Raw genomic sequence first — 22,296 nt, 5'->3', positions numbered from 1 at the left:
CAATGCTCAGCCTCAGCCTCCCGAGTAGCAGGGATTATAGGTGCTCACCACCATGCCCGGCTAATTTTTTCGTATTTTTAGTACAGACGGGGTTTCACCATCTTGGCCAGGCTGGTCTTGAACTCCTAACTGTAGAATGAGACCACCACTTCTCCTGCTGTCTTTCCCGGCTTTTCCCCGTCTCCCCTTTTCCCTAGTTTATAAGACAGGAGAAGGGGGAGAAAGCAAAAAGTTGGAAAGAAACAGAAGTAAGATAAATAGCTAGACGACCTTGGCACCACCACCTGGCCCTGGTGGTTAAAATAATAATGATAATATTAACCCCTGACCAAAACTACTAGTGTTATCTGTAAATTCCAGACATTGTATGAGAAAGCACTGTAAAACTTCTTGTTCTGTTAGCTGACGCCTGTAGCCCCCCGTCACGTTTTCCACGCTTGCTTGATTTATCACGACCCTTTTACATGGATCCCTTAAAGTTGTAAGCCTTTAAAAATGCCACGTATTTCTTCTTCAGGGAGCTCGGCTCTTAAGACGCGAGTCTGCCGACGCTCCCTGCCGAATAAAAAACCTCTTCCTTCTTTAATCCGGTGTCTGAGGAGTTTTGTCTGCGGCTTGTCCTGCTACATAACCTCATGATCCACTAGCCTCAGCCTCCCAAAGTGCTGGGATTACAGGTGTGAGCCACCACACCTGGCCCAATTATGTTACTCTTACATGACCATTTATAACATTTTTACTTGCATTTAAGCTTCAGAACAATGAACAGAGAACATGCAAGCCGCAAAATGTGATTGTTTTTGTTTGCTAAGTGTAGATTTTAATCATGAAACATTTTGAGGAATTTGAATATCTTTAACAGTAAAGGAATGACTCTTAAAATTGTTGATTCCTTAAAAACTAAAGAGTAGATTAGGAAAATAATAAAATATTATTTCATGATTCTTTCTAAAATAAATTTGAGACTGGGCATCGTGGCTCATGCGTGTAATCCAGCACTTTGGGAGGCTGAGGCAGGCCTCAGGATCACTTGAGGTCAGAAGTTCTAGACCAGCCTGGCCAACATGGCAAGACCTCGTCGCTACTAAAAATATAAAAATTAGCTGGGTGGCCGGGCACGGTGGCTCAAGCCTGTAATCCCAGCACTTTGGGAGGCCGAGATGGGCAGATCACGAGGTCAGGAGATAGAGACCATCCTGGCTAACACGGTGAAACCCCGTCTCTACTAAAAAATACCAAAAAAACTAGCCGGGCGAGGTGGCGGGCGCCTGTAGTCCCAGCTACTCGGGAGGCTGAGGCAGGAGACTGGCGTAAACCCGGGAGGCGGAGCTTGTAGCGAGCTAAGATCCGGCCACTGCACTCCAGCCTGGGCGACAGAGCGAGACTCCGTCTCAAAAAAAAAAAAATACTTTTAGGCCTTCAGTATTTGAAGGAGAAAAGTGGGCTGGAGGGAAACAGGGAGGGTGTGGTCACATTGTTGAATCCACAAGTTTCAGGAGAAAAGGAGCAGGTAGGGGAAGAGTCAGTGCTCCAGAAACCCGCTCTTCACAGAAGAGACGGTGAACCTGGAGTACCCACCCGTGGACATTTAACCTTTTATCTGGAGCACCCTGCTGAGGAACGAAAGGAAAGGCAGTTTCTTGCTTGGCCCAGCTTTCAGCTTAATGTTTCCCTTTCGGCGGAGTGAACTGGGGTCCTCAGTTGTCATTTTCCTCTCACAAGAGGAGGAAGGTGTAGGCCGGGCGGGTGGCTTACACCTATAATCCCAGCACTTTGGGAGGCCGAGACGGGCGGATCACGAGGTCGGGAGATCGAGACCATCCTGACTAACACGGTGAAACCCCGTCTCTACTAAAAATACAAAAAACTAGCCGGGCGAGGTGGAGGGCGCCTGTACTCCCAGCTACTCGGGAGGCTGAGGCAGGAGAATGGCATGAACCGGGGAGGCGGAGCTTGCAGTGAGCTGAGATCCGGCCACTGCACTCCAGCCTGGGCGGCAGAGCAAGACTCCGTCTCAAACAAACAAAAAAAAAAAAAGGAGGAAAGTATTTCAGATGATCCACTCTGGATGCCAAGCGTGACAGTGAACGACCTGGACAGACGAGGGCTTCCCATCTGAAGACCGGTGAGAATGCAGCCAGAACAGGGCAGCGTGCTTCCTCCGCCTGCTTGCAGCCCGGGAAACCTTCTAGCCCAGATTCTTTCCCTCCCCAGGCAGGGCTGGGAGCACGGCCCCACGTTCACCACCCGTGGATCCCGCCTCTCCAGGCATGCGCCCACGTAATAGCCACTTTGTGCCCGTCCAGGCTGGAAGACTTGCCCTCACTGACAGGTGCGCCAGGCTGGCAGCCTCTGAATGTTTATTTACATTATTTGATGGCCGGGCGCAGTGGCTCACACCTGGAATCCTAGCACTTTGGGAGGCCGAGGTGGGCGGATTGCCTGAGCTCAGGGGTTCGAGACCAGCCTGGGCAACACGATGAAGCTCCATCTCGACTAAAATACAACAAATTAGCCGGACATGGCGGTGTGCACATGTAGTCACAGCTACCTGGGAGGCTGAGGCAGGAGAATTGCTTGAACCCGGAAGGTGGAGGTTGCAGTGAGCAGAGATCACGCCACTGCACTCCAGCCTGGGCAACAGAGCGAGACTTGGTCTCAAAAATAAATAAATAAATAAATGAAAGAATGAAACAAAGGGGGCGCGTGTGGTGGTTCATGCCTGTAGTCACAGCGCTTTGGGAGGCCAAAGCAGATGGATCTCCTGAGGTCAGGAGTTAGAGACCAGGCCCCATCTCTACTAAAAATACAAAATTAGCCGGGTGTGGTAGTGCATGCCTGTAATCCCAGCTACTCAGGAGGCTGAGGCAGAATTGCCTGAACCCGGGAGGTGGAGGTTGCGGTGAGCCGAGATCACACCATTGCACTCCAGCCTGGGCAACAAGAGCAAAACTCCGTCTCAAAAAAAAACAAGAAAAACCCCAAAAATCAAAAAAAATTAGCTGGTCATGGTGGTGTGCACCCATAATCCCAGCTACTTGGGAGGCTGAGGCAGAAGAATTGCTTGAACCCAGGAGGTGGAGGTTTCATCGAGCTGAGATGGTGCCACTGCACTCCAACCTGGGTGACAGAGCAAGACTCCATCTCCAAAAAAATTAAATAAATAAATAAATAATTTGTTAATAGCTCATTTCATTCCGCCAGGGAAAAGACGTCTTCCAACAAGAAGACAGGCACTAACAGACCAAATCGGGACCTGGAAGAAAGCAGGAGTGGATAGAGCATAGGCCCCGCTGAGGCGGCTCCTTGAAGGAGGTGGATGTCCAGCTCCCAGGGGCCTCTGCTCCTGACCATGCCAAGACTGTCATTTACAGCAGAGGTTCCCAACCCCCAGGTCACAGAACATGGCCTGTTAGGAACCAGGCCACACAGCCAGAGGTGAGCGATGGGCCAGCCAGTAAAGCTTCATCTGTATTAACAGCCGCTCCCATCGCTGACGTTACCACCTGACCTCCACCTTGTCAGCAGCAACGGCATTCGATTCTCACAGGAGCCTGAACCCTACTGTGAACTGTGCAGTCAAAGGATTAGGTTTCACCCTCCTTATGAAAATCTAATGCCTGATGATCTGTCACTGTCTCCCATCACCCCCAGATGGGACTGTCTAGTTGCAGGAAAACAAGCTCAGGCTTCCACTGATTCTACATTTTCAAAGTTGTAGAATTATTTTATTACTGACCAGGTGCAGTGGCTCTCACCTGTAATCCCAGCATTTAGTAGAGATGGGGTTTGGCCATGTTGTTCAGGCTGGTCTCGAACTCCCGACCTCAAATGATCCTCCCGCCTTGGCCTCCCAAAGTGCTGGCGTTACAAGCGTGGGCCACCACAGCTGACCATATATATATATATATATATATATATATATATATTTTTTTTTTTTTTTTGAGACAGAGTCTGGTGCTCTGTTTCCCAGGCTGGAGTGCAGTGGCACGATCTCGGCTCACTGCAAGCTCCGCCTCCCAGGTTCATGCCATTCTCCTGCCTCAGCCTCCCAAGTAGCTGGGACTACAGGTGCCCACCACCACGCCCAGCTAATTTTTTTGTATTTTTAGTAGAGACGGGGTTTCACTGTGTTAGCCAGGTTGGTCTCGATCTCCCGACCTCGTGATCCACCCGCCTCGGCCTCCCAAAGTCCTGGGATTACAGGCGTGAGCCGCCACACCCAGCCTGACCATATATTTTAAACTCTTTATTGAAATAACTTTAGGGCTGGGTACAGTGGCTCACACCTGTAATCCCAGCACTTTGGGAGGCTGAGGCGGGCGGATCATGAGGTCAGGAGATTGAGACCATCCTGGCCAACATGGCGAAATTCCGTCTCTATTAAAATACAAAAAATTAGCCAGGCATGGTGGTATGTGCCTGTAGTCCCAGCTACTTGGCAGGCTGAGGCAGGGGAATCGCTTGAACCCAGGAGGTGGAGATTGCAGTAAGCCGAGATTGCACCACTGCAATCCAGCCTGGCGACATAGCAAGACTGCGTCTCCAAAAAAAAAAAAGGAAGAAGAGAAAGAAGAAGGAAGGAAGGAAGGAAGGAAGGAAGGAAGGAAGGAAGGAAAGAAAACTTCAGACTTTTTAACAGAAAAATTGCAAAAATAGTGGAGTTCCCATATACACACTTTGCTCAAGTTCTCTTGGTGTTAACACTTTACACACTGTGGGACAAATATGAAAAGCAGGCATTGGGTGGGCATGGTGGCATGTACCTGTAATCCCAGCACTTTGCGGGGCTGAGGCAGGAGGCTCACTTGAGGCCAGGAATTTCTTTTTTTTTTTTGAGACGGAGTCTCGCTCTGTCACCCAGGCTGGAGTGCACTGGCATGATCTCGGCTCACTGCAAGCTCTGCCTCCTGGGTTCACGCCATTCTCCTACCTCAGCCTCCTGAGTAGCTGGGACTGCAGGTGCCCGCCACCTCACCCGGCTAATTTTTTTTTATTTTTAGTAGAGACGGGGTTTCACTGTGTTAGCCAGGATGGTCTCGATCTCCTGACCTCGTGATCCGCCCACCTCAGCCTCCCAAAGTGCTGGGATTACAGGCACGAGCCACCGCGCTCGGCAAGGCCAGGAATTTCAAGACCAGTCTGGGTAACACAGCAAGACTCTGTCTCTACAGAAAGTTAAAAAATGAGCTGGGCATGGTGGTGCACACCTGTAGTGTTAGCTATTCAGGGGGCCAAGGTGGGAGGATCACTTAAGCCCAGAAGTTCGAGAGTTCGAGGCTGCAGTGGGTGGCAGAATGAGACTCTGCCTCAAATAATAATAATAATTTACAGTACTTAAACCTCTGTCTCTTGTCCCACCAACTTTGGATGGTATCTCTTTGCCCTGTTCCCCGGAAGATGAGGGTCCCGTCCTTTCCTCTTTCTCTCCCTCCCACCCACCTCCCAACTCATAACAGCTGGACAGTTGCAGTTACATGGCCAAGGTTACTATTTATAGTTAGAACAGATGGAAAATATTCACCTTTTTCATGGTTTACATGTAGATTGATGCCAAAGGCTAAAAATAAATCCACAGTATTTTCTGATTATGGCTATATATATATTTTGAGACAGAGTCTGGCTCTGTCGTCCAGGCTGGAGTGCAGTGGCGCCATCTCAGCTCACTGCAACATCCGCCTCCCGGGTTTAAGTGATTCACCTGCCTCAGCCTCCCGAGTAGCTGGGATTACAGGCATGTGCCACCACGCCCGGGTAATTTTGGATTTTTGGTAGAGACAGGCTTTCACCATGTTGGCCAGGCTGGTCTTGAACTCCTGACCTCAGGTGATCTGCCCGCCTCGGCCTCCCAAAGTGCTGGGATTACAGGCATGAGCTGCTGTGCCCGGCCATTCTCCACTATTTCTGAATCTCCTTGCTCTCTCTGGAAGGGATCATTTCATCTCCTGGTCTCTGGTCCTTCTCTTCTGGGCTGCTGGTTTTCCTGGTGTCTCCCAGTTACCAATGGAGACCTTGCTTCATCTTCCAGGTAGCTCAGCTTCCTCTCCGGCCTCTCTCAGAAACAGAGAGGTTGACGGGAAGCCTCGTGTCCAAGGGGAGGGTTTCCAGGTGTCCAGCTTTGTGGGGTGTGGAAAGGGAAGAGGCACTGGGAACCCTGCCAGATGCCGGACCGAGGAAGGAGTGACTTGGGAAGCCTGGCCCTGCCCTCTCTAAAGCCCTCCCGAGCAGTTGCTCTGCAGATCTGGCTCCTTGACCGGGGAGGCTGGCCAGCCGCCAGTTGCCCTGTGGCCTCAGTATAGAGGATCACGGCTCCCAGCCAGGAGCTTTGTTTAATCTCCACGGTGCCAGCCCCACCCCCAGACCTGCCACGCTCAGCCTCAGAGGCCACCTCCACTCAGGCCAGGTGCCCATTCTTGGCTGGTGCTTCCGCCTGGCCCCTTCACCCACCCCACACTCTACTGCTTCCCCATTCCCTGAATTCCCTCCCCCACCCTCCCCACCCACCAGTCAGTGCCTTGGGTGGGGAAGGGAGACGCTGCCTGGGCCCAGCTCTTCCTCCGCTGAGATCTCAATTTCTGTCTGTGGACAGGGGAGACCTCCACGCGTGCTGTTAGGTAGAAAAAGCAGACTACAGGCCAGGCCAAGTGGCTCACGCCTATAATCCCAACACTGGGGGAGGCTAAGGTGGGAGGATCGCTTGAGCCTAGGACTTTGAAACCAGCCTGGGCAACATATTGAGACCCTGTCTAAGACCAGCCTGGCCGACGTGGTGAAACCCCATCTCTACTAAAAATACAAAAATTAGCCGGGCATGGTGGCAAGTGCCTGTAGTCCCAGCTACTCGGGAGGCTGAGGCAGGAGAATCACTTGAGCCTGGGATGTGGAGGTTGCAGTGAACCGAGATCATGCCATTGCACTCCAGCCTGGGTGACAGAACAAGACTCTGTCTCAAAAGAAAGAAGGAAAGAAAAAGAAACAGAGAGGAGAGGGGAGGGAAGGGGCAGGGAAGGGAGAGGAGGAAGGGAGAGAGAGAGAGGAAGGAAGGAAGGGAGGAAGGGAGGAAGGGAGGAAGGAAGGAAGGAAGGAAGGAAGGAAGGAAGGAAGGAAGGAAGGAAGGAAGGAAGGAAGGAAGGAAGGAATCTACAGCATCCACTTTTATGAAAATACATATATATGTTCATGGGAAAGTGACACAACAAACAGAAATGTTGACAGAAGTCACCTCTGGCTGATAGAATTCAAGTGATCTGTGTTTGTTTTCAACTTTTTAAATACTTCTGTGTGTTTTCTAAAACCCTTTTTGTTTCCTATCAGGAGCCAAAACATAAGCCTTGCTGTTATGAATGTGGCAGTTTGCATCGTGGCTGAAGCGTTGGGCTGTGGAATCCTCGGATCTGGATTGTTTGTTTGTGACATCGTTTCCTTCTATCACCCCAGGCTGGAGGGCAGTGGTGCGGTCACGGTTCACTGCAGCCTTAAACTTGTGGGTTCGAGTGACCCTTTCATCTCAGCCTCCCGAATAGCTGAGATGACAGGTGCGTGCCATGACGCCTGGCTAATTTTTTCACTTTTTAATAGAGATGGGGTCTCACCATGTCGCCCAGGCTGGTCTCGAACTCCTGGGCTCAAGCGATCCTCCCACCTCGGCCTCCCAAAAATACAAAAAATAAAAAAAATTAGCCAGGCATGGTGGTGGGCGCCTGTAATCCCAGCTACTCGGGAGGCCGAGGCAGGAGACTGAGCTTGAACCTGGGAGGCAGAGGTTGCAGTGAGCCAAGATTGCACCATTGTACTCCAGCTTGGGCGACAAGAGTGAAACTCTATCAAAAAAAAAAAAAAGAAAGAAAGGAAAGAAAAGAAAGAAAAGAAGAGAAGAGAAGAAAAGAAAGAAGACAAGAAAGAAGAGGAGAGGGGAGGGGAGAGGAGAGGAAGGAGAGGAGAGGAGAGGAGAGAAGAGAAGAGAAGAGAGGAGAGAGGAGGGAAGGGGAGGGGAGAGGAGAGGAGAGGAGAGAAGAGAAGAGAGAAGAGGGCATGGGAGATGAGAGGAGGGGAGGGGAGGGGAGGGGAGAGGAGAGGCGAGGCGAGAAGAGAAGAGAGAAGAGGGGAGGGGAAATGAGAGGAGGGGACGGGAGGGGAGGGAGGGGAGGGAGGGGAGGGGAGGGGAGGGGAGGGGAGGGGAGGGGAGGGGAGGGGAGGGGAGGGGAAGGAAGGGGAGGGGAGGGGAGGGGAGGGGAGGGGAGGGGAGGGGAGGGGAGGGGAGGGAAGGGAAGGGAAGGGAAGGGAAGGGAAGGGAAGGGAAGGGAAGGGAAGGGAAGGGAAGGGAAGGGAAGGGAAGGGAAGGGAAGGGAAGGGAAGGGAAGGGAAGGGAAGGGAAGGGAAGGGAAGGGAAGGGAAGGGAAGGGAAGGGAAAAAAGAGAAAAACAAGGCCGGGCGCGGTGGCTCAAGCCTGTAATCCCAGCACTTTGGGAGGCCGAGACGGGCGGATCACGAGGTCAGGAGATCGAGACCATCCTGGCTAACACAGTGAAACCCCGTCTCTACTGAAAATACAAAAACTTAGCCGGGCGAGGTGGCAGGTGCCTGTAGTCCCAGCTACTCGGGAGGCTGAGGCAGGAGAATGGTGTGAACCCGGGAGGCGGAGCTTACAGTGAGCTGAGATCCGGCCACTGCACTCCAGCCTGGGTGACAGAGCGAGACTCCGTCTCAAAAAAAAAAAAAAAAGAAAAAAGAAAAAAAAGAGAAAAACAGAGTTGGGACACTCAGAGTCAGCGGGGCTCCTGGCCGCTGCACAGCTCTGCCCTGCCCAGGGTTTGTTTTCCAGAAGGCGTTGCCTCCACTCAGGACCTTTCTGGAGAACCCAAGTCATAAAAACGTCCCAACCCTTGACCCAGCAGTTCCGCTTCCAGCGATTTATTCTAAGGAAACCCCAAGACCAGAGGGCAAAGGTGAGCTCAGGGATGTTTCTCGGAGCGTGATTAACGGTGAGCTGGACGGGGCTGAGCGTGTTCGTTCTGGGGAGAGCTGTCTCCAGCCACAGCGAAAGGCAGCAAGGCCAATTTACTCAGACAAATGAAAAAGCCAGCTCACAAAAGTCCATCTGTTGTGACTCCATTTTTGTCTGAGAAAAAGAAGTATGTTGGCCGGGCGCGGTGGCTCACGCCTGTAATCCAGCACTTCAGGAGGCCAAGGCGGGCGGATCACGAGGCCAGGAGATCGAGACCATCCTGGTTAACACAGTGAAACCCCGTCTCTACTAAAAATACAAAAATAAATTAGCTGGGCATGGTGGCGGGCACCTGTAGTCCCAGCTACTTGGGAGGCTGAGGCAGGAGAATGGCGTGAACCCGGGAGGCAGAGCTTGCAGTGAGCCAAGATTGCACCATTGCACTCCAGCCTGGTCTACAGAGCGAGACTCTGTCCCAAAATAAAAAAAGTGTTATTAGGCCAGATGCAGTGATTCACACCTGTAATCCCAGCATTTTGGGCAGATCACTTGAGGCCAGGAGTTTGAGACCAGCCTGGTCAACATGGAAAAAACCCCAGCTCTACCAAAAATACATTTAAAAAGTAGCCAGGTGTGGTGGTGCATGCCTGTTATCCCAGCTCCTCCGGAGGCTGAGGCACAAGAATTGCTTGAACCCTAAAGGCAAAGGTTGCTGTGAGCCAAGATCATGCCACTGCACTCCAGCCTGGGCGACAGAGTGAGACTCTGTGATAGGGTTTGCCTGTGTCCCCACCCAAATCTCATCTTGAATTGTAGCTCCCATAATCACCATGTGTTGTGGGAGGGACCCAGTGGGAGGGAATCGAATCATGGGAGTGGGATATTCCTGTGATGTTCTCGTGGTAGTGAGTAAGTCTCACGAGATCTTTTTTTTTTTTTTTTTTTTTTTTTTTTTTTGAGACAGAGTCTCGCTCTGTTGCCCAGGCTGGAGTGCAGTGGCACGATCTCGGCTCACTGCAAGCTCTGCCTCCCAGGTTCAGGCCATTCTCCTGCCTCAGCCTCCCGAGTAGCTGGGACTACAGGCATCTGCTACCACGCCCAGCTAATTTTTGTATTTTTAGTAGAGACGGGGTTTCACCATGTTGGCCAGGATGGTCTCAATCTACTGACCTAGTGATCTGCCCACCTCAGCCTCCCAAAGTGCTGGGATTACAGGCATGAGCCCCCGCACCCGGCTGAGATCTGATGGTTTTATAAAGGGTAGTTCCCTGCACACACTCCCTTGCTGCCACCATGGAAGACGCCCCTTTGCTCCTCCTTCACCTTCCACCATCATTGTGAGGCCTCCCCAGCCATGTGGAACTCTGAGTCCATTAAACTTCTTTTCATTATAAATTACCCAGTCTTGGGTATGTATTTATTAGCAGTGTGAGCTCAGACTAATACAATCTGTCTCAAAAAGAGAAAATAAAATTCTATTTCGTTTTAGTTTTTTTCCCTTGACACTGACAGTTGTCGTCGTCGTCGTTTTCAGCAACACATATGTATTGCTCATCAAATGGAAAAAGAATAAAACGTAAAACCAGTTGCCAGGATGACAGCTGCTTCTCTCTTTAGCAAAGCTCTGCTCCAAATGCCCAGCAGTGTTGCCCTGGGACCCAGCTCTCCTGGGTCCCTTTCCTGGGTCCTGGGCTCTGTCACTCACTCTACTCCCTCCAGCCTCATCCTGGGCAGGTTCCCGGCAGCACATTCCCAGGCGGGTCAGAGGGGCCTTCCAGGCTCCCCTCCCAGAGATGCTTCTCTCATCAAGACACAGGTGCAGTTTGCCAGCCTCTCCCTTCTGGCCCCTGGAGTCACTATTTTCAAATCCGTCATTTTCCCTCTGAACAGGGTACATACAGCCTCAAACAGGTGGATTTTACAACCAAGTGGGAGGATTTTGCCCACAGGAAGACCTCGGAGGCGGCTGCCATCCAGATGGCTCAGGCAGCCCAGCTGACCTGCTGCAGAGGCCTTCCTGGAAGGTCTCAGGCATGGGGGTGTCCACACTGGATCCTGGACAGGAGTGAGCCTCCGTCTCGGAGAGACGCACTGAGTGGGAGCCACACGTGTACCCTGGAGGAAGGCCCTCTGTGTTACTCAGTTCTCGCGTCGCTGTAAGGGAAGACCTGAGGCTGGGTAACGTATAAAGAAAAGAGGTTTGCAATATGGTTTGGCTCCGTGTCCCCACCCAAATCTCATCTCAATTGTAATCCTCATGTGTTGAGGGCGGGACCTGGTGGGAGGTGATTAGATTGTGGAGGTGGTTTCCTCCATGCTATTCTCCTGATAATGACTGAGTTCTCACGAGATCTGATGGGTTTTTTTGTTTGTTTGTTTGTTTTTTAGACAGAGTCTGGCTCTGTCGCCCAGGCTGGTGTGCAATGGCACAATCTCTGCTCACTGCAACCTCTGCCTCCTGGGTTCAAGCGATTCTCCTGCCTCAGCCTCCCGATTAGCTGGGATTATAGGTGCCCTCCACATCTGGCTAATTTTTGTATTTTTAGCAGAGACGGGGTTTCATCATGTTGGCCAGGCTGGTCTGAAACTCCTGGCCTCGGGTGATCCACCCGCCTCAGCCTCCCAGAGTGCTGGGATTACAGGCATGAACCACCGCAACCAGCCAAGATCTGATGGTTTCAAGCCAGGCATGGTGGCTCAAGTCTGTAATCCCAGCACTCTGGCAGGCCAAGGCGGGTGGTCACCTGAGGCCAGGAGTTTCAGACCAGCTTGGCCAGCACGATGAAACCCCATCTCTGCTAAAAATACAAAAATTAGTTGGGCATGGTGGGGGGCACCTGTAATTCCAGCTATGCAGGAGGCTGAGGCAGGAGAATCACTTGAACCTGGGAGGTGGAGGTTGCAGTGAGCCGAGATTGTGCCATTTCATTCTAGCCTGGGCAACAAGAGCGAAACTCCATCTCAAAAACAAACAAACAAAAACAAAACAAAACAAAAAGATCTGATGGTTTCATAAGTCAAGCTCCTCCTTCCGCACTTCTCTCTCTCACCTGCTGCCATGTAAGACGTGCCTGCTTCCCATTCCCTCATGACTGTAAGCTTCCTGAGGCCTCCCCAGCCATGTGGAACTGTGTGAGTCGATTAAACCTCTTTTCTCTGTAAACGACCCAGTCTTGGATAGTATCTGTGTAGCAGTGTGAAAACGGGCTAATACAGTTTATGTGGTCCACGGTTCTGCAGGCCGTACAGGAAGTAGGGCAGCAGCATCTGCTTCTAGCAAGGCCTCAGGCTGCTTCCACTCATGGCAGAGGTGAAGGGACAGGTGCATCACGTGATGACAACAGGAGCAAGAGAGGCGGTGGGGAGGTCCCAGATCCTTCATGAACTCACTTATCACCAAGGGGATGACGCTGGGCAATTCGTGAGGGATCCGCCCCCATGATCCAACACCTCCCAGCAGGCCTGGGGATCACATTTCAACCTGACGTCTGTAGGGCATAAACATGCAAACCTCATCCGCCTCTCTCCTGGGTCCCCCAGGTGTGGCCATGGCAGGGCAGTTCCAGCACTGCCAGATATGATGATTTTTCAAGAGAAGCTGAAAGTCCAGATTTTAAAAATATATTTTTTAAGTCCTTTAATTTTTAAATATTGGCAACTCATTTATTTTTGTTTGTTTTGTTTTGCTTTTTTTGAGATGGAGTCTTGCTCTGTCACCCAGGCCAGAGTGCAGTGGAGTGATCTCAGCTCACTGCAACCTCCACCTCCCTGGTTCATGCCATTCTCCTGCCTCAACCTCCCAAGTAGCTCTGGGACTACAGGCACCACCACCACGCCCAGCTAATTTTCCTTTTTTTTTTTTTTTGAGACAGAGGAGTCTCTCACTATTGCCCAGGCTGGAGTGCAGTGGTGTGATCTCGGCTCACTGCAACCTCTGGCTCCCAAGTTCAAGCAATTCTCCAGCCTCAGTCTCCCAAGTAGGTAGTATTACAGGCAGGTACCACTGCCCTGCTAATTTCATTTTTCTTTTTTTGTCCCCAGGCTGGAGTCCAGTGGCAAGATCTCAGCTCACTGCAACCTCTGCCTCCTGGGTTCAAGTGATTCTCTTGCCTCAGTCTCCTGTGTAACTGGGAATACAGCTGCGTGCCACCACGCCTGGCTAATTTTTGTATTTTTGGTAGAGACGGGGTTTCACCATGTTGGCCAGGCTGGTCTCCAACGCCTGACTTCAAGTGATTCTCCCACCTTGGCCACCCAAAGTGCTGGGATTACAGGCATGAGCCACCGAGCCAGGGCCCGGGAATTTCAATTGAAAAACCACAGTTATAGGCTGGGTGCAGTGGCTCACGCCTGTAATCCCAGCACTTTGGGAGGCCGAGGTGGGCGGATCACGATGTCGGGAGATTGAGACCATCCTGGCAAACACGGTGAAACCCCGTCTCTACTAAAAATACAAAAAACTTAGCTGGGCGTGGTGGTGGGCGCCTGTAGTCCCAGCTACTCAGGAGCCTGAGGCAGGAGAATGGCGGGAACCCGGGACGCAGAGGTTGCAGAGAGCCGAGATCGTGCCACTGTACTCCAGCCTGGGCAACAGGGCGAGGCTCTGTCTAAAAAAACAAAACAAAACAAAGACACCTGGGAGGCAGAGGCTGCAGCGAGCCGGGATGGCACCACTGCACTCCAGCCTGGGTGACAGAGCCAAACCCTGTCAAAAGAAAGGGGAAGGGAAGGGAAGGGAAGGGAGGGGAGGGGAGGGGAAGGGAGGGGAGGGGAAGGGAGGGGAGGGGAGGGGAGGGGAGGGGAAGGGAGGGGAGGGGAGGGGAGGGGAGGGGGAAGGAAGGAAGAAAGAAAAGAAAAGAAAAAGGAAATCACGCCTGTAACCCCAGCACTTTGGGAGGCTGAGGCAGGTAAATCACCTGACGTCAGGAATTCAAGACCAGCCTGATCAACATGGAGAAACCCTGTCTCTATGAAAAATACAAAAGTAGCTGGGTGTATGGCGCACGCCTGTAGTTCCAGCTACTCAGGAGGCTGAGGCAGGAGAATCGCTTGAAGCTGGGAGGCAGAGGTTGTGGTGAGCTGAGATCCCACCATTGCACTCCAGCCTGGGCGACAGAGCAAAACTCCACCTCAAAAAAAAAAAAAAAAAAAAAAAAATTGGAGATGTCATGAGATCCCCAAGAAGAGATGGAGCATGGGGCAGTCAGACGTCTGCATCTGGAGTTGAGGGGCGTTGCTGTCTAGAGATGTGAATTTAGGCACCAGCAGCTTATGGGGGTTATTGGATGTGACGAGTGTGTAGACAGCAATAAGACACACTAGGGCGAGCCCTGAACGCTTCAGTGTCTAGAGGTCAGGAGCATAAGGAAGAAACCGCAAAGGTCAGAAGGAGACTCAGGATGGGTGGAGACGAGAGGGTGCCAAGCTGAGGAGGACGATGTGGGGAGGACGCTGGGGGGAGGACGGTGGGGGACGGGAGGGTGCAGGGCTAGGGAGGACGGTGGGGGATGGGAGAGCGCAGTGCTGGGGAGAACAGTGTGGAACAGGAGGGTGCAGGGCTGGAGAGGACAGTGTGGGGAGGACAGTGGGGGATGGGGGGTGCAGGGCTGGGGAGGACAGTGTGGGGAGGACAGTGGGGGACAGGAGGGTGCAGGGCTGGGGAGGATGGTGTGGGGATGATGGTGGGGGACAGGAGAGTGCAGGGCTGGGGAGGATGGCGTGGGGAGGACAGTGGGGGACGGGGGTGCAGGGCTGGGGAGGACGCTGTGGGGAGGACGGTGGGGGACGGAAGGGTTCAGGGCTGGGGAGGACAGCGTGGGGAGGACGTGGGGGATGGGGGTGCAGGGCTGGGGAGGACGGCGCGGGGAGGACGGTGGGGGACGGGAGGGTGCAGGGCTGGGGAGGACGGTGTGGGGAGGATGGTGGGGGACGGGAGGGTGCAGGGCTGGGGAGGACGCTGTGGGGAGGACGGTGGGGGACGGGAGGGTGCAGGGCTGGGGAGGACGCTGTGGGGAGGACGATCGGGGACGGGAGGGTGCAGGGCTGGGGAGGACGGCGCAGGGAGGACGGTGGGGGACGGAAGGGTGCAGGGCTGGGGAGGACGGTGTGGGGAGGATGGTGGGGGACGGGAGGGTGCAGGGCTGGGGAGGACGCTGTGGGGAGGACGGTGGGGGACGGGAGGGTGCAGGGCTGGGGAGGATGCTGTGGGGAGGATGGTGGGGGACGGGAGGGTGCAGGGCTGGGGAGGACGCTGTGGGGAGGACGATCGGGGACGGGAGGGTGCAGGGCTGGGGAGGACGGTGTGGGGAGGACGGTGGGGATGGGAGGGTGCAGGGCTGGGGAGGACGGTGTGAGGAGGACAGTGGGAGAGGGGGTGCAGGGCTGGGGAGGACGATGTGGGGAGGACAGTGGGGGACAGGAGGGTGCAGAGCTGGGGAGGATGGTGTTGGGAGGATGGTGGGGGATGGGAGGGTGCAGGGCTGGGGAGGACGCTGTGAGGAGGACAGTGGGGGACAGGGGAGTGCAGGGCTGGGTAGGACGGTGTGAGGACAGTGGGGGACAGGGGGGTGCAGGGCTGGGTAGGACGGTGCGAGGACAGTGGGGGACGGGAGGGTGCAGGGCTGGGGAGGACAGTATGGGGAGGACGGTGGGGGATGGGAGTGAGCAGGGCCAGGGAGGATGATAGGGGACAGGAGGGTGCAGCCTGGCCGCAGAGCCATCGCTGGGGAAGGCTGAGAACCCACCTAGGCTTCAGTGAGTCACAGCGACAGTGGCCTTGGTGGGAGTGATTTTGGCAGCGCGGTAAGGATGGGCTCTGGAGAGAACAGGAGGAGGCAGTAGAGGGAGGGAGGACAGACAGCTCTTTCAAGATAAACAAGGACATTTGGGAGGCACTTTGTTTTATTGTTTTGTTTTAGGATGCCTGCTCTTTTACTTAGCTAATCCCTGGGGGCAGGTCATCTCTTGGCAGGTCTGTTAAACAGTAGCAGGATGCATAGCAGCCCCCAGATTTGTTCACCTCAGAATGAAATGTTACTTGGAATAAGGGTCTTTGCAGATATAATGAAGGTAAAGATCTAGAGATAAGACCATCCTGGCTTAAGGTGGGCCCTGGATCCAATACATATCCTTATAAAAGGAGGTGGCTGGGTGCAGTGGCTCACGCCTGTAATCCCAGCACTTTGGGAGGCTGAGGCAGGCGGATCACATGGTCAGGAGATCGAGACCATCCTGGCCAACATGGTGAAACCTGTCTCTACTAAAATACAAAAAATTAGCCGGGCATGGTGGTGTGCACCTGTAATCCCAGCTACTCGGGAGGCTGAGGCAGGGGAATTAATGGAACCTGGGAGGCAGAGGTTGCAGTGAGCTGAGATCACACTACTGCACTCCAGCCTGGTGACACAGCAAGACTCTGTTTCAAAAAAAAAAGGAGAAGGCCAGGTGAGGTGGCTCACACCTGTCATCCCAGCACTTTGGAGGCCAAAGTGGGAGGACGGCTTGAGCCCAGGAGTTTGAGACCAGACTGGGTAACATGTCTCTCTACAAAAAGTTAAAAAAATAAAATTAGCTGGGCATTGTGGTGGGTGCCTGTAGTCCCAGCTACTCGAGAGGCTGAGGCGAGAGAATCACTTGAGACCAGGAGTTTGAGGCTTCCATGAGCCGTGATTGTGCCACTGCATTCCAGCCTGGGTGACAGAGCAAGGCTCTCTCTCAAAAATAAGCAAATACATACATACATACATAAGTAAATAAAACGCTCTTCAGGGCCCAGCATGCATGTCTGCAGTCTGTACTGAGTTCAAACCCTCTGTCAATACTGGGAGCGTCTGTGCATGGATTTTGGATTCTGTGTATTGGGAAATCTGGCTGAAATCTGTTGCAGCTCTCTGGCAAGTTCCTTTCACCACTCCCCACAGACTCACGCCCTGAAACCACACCAGGGGCCGCCCTCACTCACCGCAGGGGACAACCACCCACCAAAAACCATTTCCTCTGCGGATGCTTCCGGCCCAAAGGAGGAACCAGAAGCGGGCAGGATAGGGAAGCAGCCGGCAGAGAAGCCAAATTGTTTCCTTAAGAGAAAGGGATTTATGGGAGGTGGAGGTTGCAGTGACCTGAGATCGTGCCATTGCACTCCAGCCTGGGGGACAAGAGCGAAACTCTGTCTCAAACAAAAAAAACAAAACAAAAAAAAACAGAGAGAGAGAGAGAGAGAGAGAGAGAGAGAGAGAGAGTGTGAAAGGGATTTCCTGAGCCTCCCGGAGGTCGGCTGGGTAATTTTCCTTCGTCCGACCCTCTCCCTGGCCCTTGTGCAGCCACCCTCATCCAGATCCAGATGGCACGAAGCCTCTGGACTCGGGTTTCTGACTCGTCTCCCAGGAGCCGGTTTCTGTTTACCGCTGAAAGGCACGGCCTGCTGCCAAATTTGAGGTGTGAGCTCACCGAGAAAGCAGCACTGCGCTCCCTCCGGAGCTTCCCAAAACGGGCCGTTGCTGCCCTCGGTTCTGCAGCAGAGATGGTGGCCGTGAAGACAATGAGCCTGCCTACGGGGTCACTGCGTCCGGTCTCACTCCAGCCAGGCTGCCGGCCCGGCCCCTGCCTCCGTTTCCCTTGCTTTGAAATATCAATGGCTGCGCCACCTGCTCCATCCTGCTCTGCAGCGCTGGGAAGAGCCTTAGGGACTGAAGTCCAGCCTGCTGCCCAACTTCTGAAATAAGGACGGTTGGCCAGGCCGAAGAAAACAGAGCCAAGCTGTGTTTCGGGAGACACAGAAGCCGCCAGATTCTCCTACCTGCTTGTTCTTGTTCCTCCCTTAACCCACTCTGAGGACCGGGGCCTTACGGGGTGGGGAGCCGTACTGGCCCCAGGGGGGGCAGGGTGGAGGCCAGCCTTTTTGGGGACACGATCCTAGTATTAGAATTTCCATCTTTTCTAGTGACAGACCCAGGCGGTAGGTTCTGGCACAGCCATCTGCCAAAATCTTTCCTCCAAACAGCTGTGCCTGTTTAAAAAGGAGATCTAATGCAGGGTTTTAGCAGCAATGTAAGGGCCATCAGTAGTCAGGTGTGGTAGCGGGTACTGGGGGACGCTGAGGCACAGGATTGCTTCAGACCAAGAGTTCAAGACCGGCCTGGGCAACATAGTGAGACCCTATCTCTACAAAAAAATTTTAAAAATTAGCCAGACACGGTGGTGTGTGCCTGTAGTCTCAGCTACTCGGGTGGTGTGTGGGAGGATGGCTTGAACATGGGATGTCGAGGCGGCAGTGAGCTATGATCATACCACTCCAACCTGGATGACAGAGCAAGACCCTGTCTCTAAACAACAACAACAAAAAGCAAAACAAAAGGGAAAAAACAGGAGTTCGAGACCAGCCTGGCCAACGTGGTGAAACCCCGTCTAGGCCGGGCGTGGTGGCTCAGCACTTTGGGAGGCCGAGGCGGGCAGATAACGAGGTCAGGAGATCGAGACCGTCCTGGCGAACACGGTGAAACCCTGTCTCTACTAAAAACACAAAAAAATTAGCTGGGCGTGGTGGCGGGCACCTGTAGTCCCAGCTTCTAGGGAGGCTGAGGCAGGAGAATGGCGTGAACCCAGGAGGCGGAACTTGCAGTGAGCTGAGATCGCACCACTGCACTCCAGCCTGGGTGAGAGAGCGAGACTCCATCTCAAAAAAAAAAAAAAAAAATCCCATCTCTACTAAAAATACAAAAATTATCCAGATGTGGTCCCAGCTACTCTGGAGGCTAAGGCACAAGAATCACTTGAACGCGGGAGGCGGAGGTTGCAGTGAGCCGAGATTGTGCCATTGCACTCCAGCCTGGACAACAAGAGCAAAACTCCATCTCAAAAATAAATGAATGAATAAATAAATAAATAAATAAAGGCTTTATTGGCCAGGTGCGGTGGTTCATGCCTGTTATGCCAGCACTTTAGGGTGCTAAGGTGAGAGGATCGCTTGAGGTCAGGAGTTCAAGACCAGCCTGGACAACATAGTGACACCTCCATGTCTACAAAAAAAACACAAAAAAGGCGGGGCGCGGTGGCTCACGCCTGTAATCCCAGCACTTTGGGAGGCCGAGGCGGGCGAATCACGAGATCAGGAGTTCAAGACCAGCCTGGCCAACATGGTGAAACCCCGTCTCTACTAAAAACACATGAAATTAGCAGGGCGTGGTGGCAGGTTCCTATAATCCCAGCTACTGGGGAGACTGAGGCAGGAGAATCGCTTGAACCCAGGAGGCGGAGGTTGCAATGAGCCGAGATCATGCCACTGCAACTCCAGCCCAAGCAACGGTGAGAGACTTCGTCTCAAAAAAAAAAAAAAAAAAAAAAGCCACGCGCGACTGTAGTTCCGGCCACGGGAGTCTGAGGTGGGAGGATCACCTGGGCCGGGGAGGTTGAGGTCACAGCGAGCTATGACTGTGCCACTGCAGTCCAGCCTGGGCAACGGGAGTGAGACCCTGTCTCAAAAAAAAAACAAGAGTAAAAAAGGTGAACATGATTGTAAATTATACTTCGTTCTAAAAATGCACAGAACAAATCAGTATTTGCAAGACGCGGTGCAGTCCCCAGCACGGAGAAGACAACCTGCGAATTCCACGACAGAAGAGCTGCATTTCCATCAGCCAGGGCTCTGCGGGTGACCACGCCTGCAGACCCCACTCATTCCCCAGAAGGGCGCCCGGGGAGCAGGGGCCAAGGGAGGAGCCCGGCCTGGGAGCGCCTGCGCACGCCTGGAGCTGCGGCGAATTGGGGTGGGGGCGGCGGCAAGCACGGGGAGACGTTCGGGAGGCCAAGGAGGCACTGGCCGAGGTGAGCCCCGTGGGAAGCTGGGGCTGCCTCCCAGAGCCGCAGGGGCCCCTCCCCAAGACCCCTCCCCCAGATCCAAATACGTTTCCGAAGATGCAGACCCCTCCCCAACGTAGACCCCGTATCTGAGACGCTGACCCTCCGCCGATGCAGACCCCTCCGCCAGTGCGGGCCCCTCCCCCAGGTGCGGACCCCTCCCCCAGTGCGGGCCTCTCCCCCAGGTGCGGGCCCCTCCCCCAGATGCAAACCCCCCACCAGGTGCAGACCCTTCCCCCAAATGCGGAGCCCTCCTCCGGGTGCAGACCCCTCCCTCAGGAGCAGCCTCTCCCCTGCATGCAAGCCCCCTCCTCCAGGTGCAGCCCCCCTACCGGGACGCGGCCCCGCCCCGCCCCGCCCCGCCCCGCCCGTCTCACCCCGTGACGCATGCAGGCCCCTCCCCATCCCTCCCTCTCCTTCTCCCCTTCCCCCGCCTGGAGTCCCCCTCGCTCCTCCGCCCGCGGCCCGTAGCCGCCTCGTCATTGGCCAGAACGCTTCAGGTGGCGCGCTCGGGATTGGTGGAGGCGTGCGTCGCTCCCGCCCTCGGCCCGGGGCGCGGCCCGCGATTGGCTGGGGCGGGCAGAGCGTCTTCTCCGGCCTGGGCGGCGCAGACGAGGCCTGAGGCGGCGGCGCGAGGCAGGTGAGCTCCGGGCGGGCCGGGCCGAGGGGACCCTGGGGTGGGTGCCGGACTGCGGAGAAGCGGGGCGGGGGCCGGGAGGACGCGGAGTCGCGGCCTGGGCGCCCTCTGCGCGGGCTGTGCTAGGGCCTCCTGGGCCTACGACTGCCGCCCCCGCCCGTCCCGCGCCTCGCAGCTACCCCACCCGCGCAGGTGAAGACGCCCAGGGACCCTGGGGGTCGTGGCGCGGGGGTCCTGCTCCTTCCCGGGGTGTCGCCGGCCGGGCCAGGGCGCGGGGTCGGGGGCGGAGCGGGGAGAGGCGCGGGAGGCCGCGGCGGGTAGCCCGGGCTGGGCGTGGAGGAGCGTCCTCTCCGCGTTCTCAGGCCTCGGCCGGGGCTGCCCGCGTGGACCCCGCTGCGGGGTCCCAGCCCCTGGAAGTAGCGGCCGGGCCGTGGGTGGGGTGGTGGGAAGGCGGTTTTATTTAAGAGGTGGGGTCTCGACCTCCTGAGCGCGACCGATCCTCCCGCCGCCGCCTCCCGAAGTGCTGGGATCACAGGCGTGAGCCACCGCGCCCGGCTGATACTCGTATTTTTTGTAGGGTTGGGGGGGGTCTCTCTGTGCTGCCCAGGTCGGACTTTTAGGCTCAAGCGATCCTCTCGCCCCCACCTGCCTGGAGGCGCGCGCGCGCGGTCTCCGCGCCCTGTTGCGCCTGCAAAGTGCCCGGAACGGTGTCTGGCGCAAAATAAGCAGCGGCGGGGAACACCTTGCCACTGTCACCGTCACGGGGGGGATTTCTCCCGGCCGCCCAGGGCTCCCCGGGGCAGAGGGGCGCTGAGGTCCCACGTCTCTGCTCTCGCTTTGCAGCTTGTGGTTGCTGCGCCTGGCTCTGATTCCAGGTGGGAAGCTGCTCATAATCGTGTCTTCTAAGCTTCGGTAATAGTATTGCCCGTGGAGTGCTTGCGGCTCTGATTGCTAATGCTTTGTATGAAGGCTTTTGTGTGCAATCCGTTTTTACTCCCTACATCTCCACTGTGTAGAAACATCGTGGGTTTTGGTTTGTTCTCATCTGTTGTTGGACACTTGATAGTTTTTTGAACCCTTTAGTTTTCTCAAATTATTTCTCCAACAGTTTCCTCTTATTTGTTTACCTTTTTTTTTTTTTTTTTTTCCCTGAGTGTTTTGGAAATACTGCTGTTTGGGCTGGAAGGCTTGGGCTGGCTTTATAATTTTCTTATCTTTCTTCCATTTTCTATTCTACTTTCTAGATTTCCTCTTTTTCTTCCAATGTATCTATTTAGCATTTTAGTTTGGCCATCGTATTTTAAATTTCCCAGGGCTTTTTTTTTTTTTCTCCTTTAAAATTTGTGATATGTTTTTCATAAATGCAGTATCTTCTCATTCACCTGCTTTTTTTTTCCGATTGTGCTAAAATACATGTAACATAAAACAACATTACCACCTAGTTACATAACTTTTTAATCATCCCAGATGGAAACCCTATACGTGTTAAGCAGCCACTGCCCATTCTTCCGTCTTCCCAGGCCCTGGTAATGGCTAATCTGCTTTCTGTCTCTATGAATTGGCCTGTTCTGGAGATTTCATGTAAATGGAATTATACAGTATGCAGCCCCTTGTGTGTGGCCTCTTTCACTTAAGATAATGTCTTCAGAGTTCATGCATGTTGTAGACTGTATCAGTATTCCATTCCTTTTTATGACTGAATAATTGTGCATTGTATAGATATACCACATTATGTTTATGCATTAGTCTGTTGATGCTCGCCTGGGCTGTTTCCACCTGTTGGCTCTTGTGAGTAATGCAGCTATTATGAACATTTGTGTATGAGTTTTTATTTGAGCACCTGTTTTCAATTCTTTGGTTATAT

General features: G+C 53.9%; 1 protein-coding gene and 1 long non-coding RNA gene across 15 annotated transcripts in view; both read left to right on the top strand.

The window, feature by feature from the left end:
• Positions 1–6,491: 6,491 nt before the first annotated feature.
• Positions 6,492–11,464, top strand: LOC139362589 (uncharacterized). Its single transcript, XR_011621734.1, has 4 exons — positions 6,492–6,614; positions 7,315–7,535; positions 8,822–8,945; positions 10,835–11,464. It is a non-coding gene; the product is annotated as an uncharacterized lncRNA (long non-coding RNA).
• Positions 11,465–20,290: 8,826 nt separating this feature from the next.
• Positions 20,291–22,296, top strand: part of LOC105483427 (Sad1 and UNC84 domain containing 1) — a 57,359-nt gene continuing 55,353 nt past the window's right edge. For 11 of the 14 annotated variants that reach the window (XM_071095478.1, XM_071095477.1, XM_071095473.1 and 8 more), the window contains exon 1: positions 20,292–20,435. The gene's annotated coding sequence lies outside the window, so the exon portion shown is untranslated. Of the gene's footprint in view, positions 20,436–22,296 lie in introns of all 14 variants that reach the window. The other 3 variants (XM_071095464.1, XM_071095466.1, XM_071095460.1) reach the window with 1 other exon arrangement.

This window comes from Macaca nemestrina, chromosome 4 (assembly GCF_043159975.1).
Source record: "Macaca nemestrina isolate mMacNem1 chromosome 4, mMacNem.hap1, whole genome shotgun sequence".
Classification (NCBI taxonomy): domain Eukaryota; kingdom Metazoa; phylum Chordata; class Mammalia; order Primates; family Cercopithecidae; genus Macaca; species Macaca nemestrina.
The sequence above is the reverse complement of the archived record's forward strand: the minus strand, read 5'-3'. Positions and strand labels throughout refer to the sequence as shown.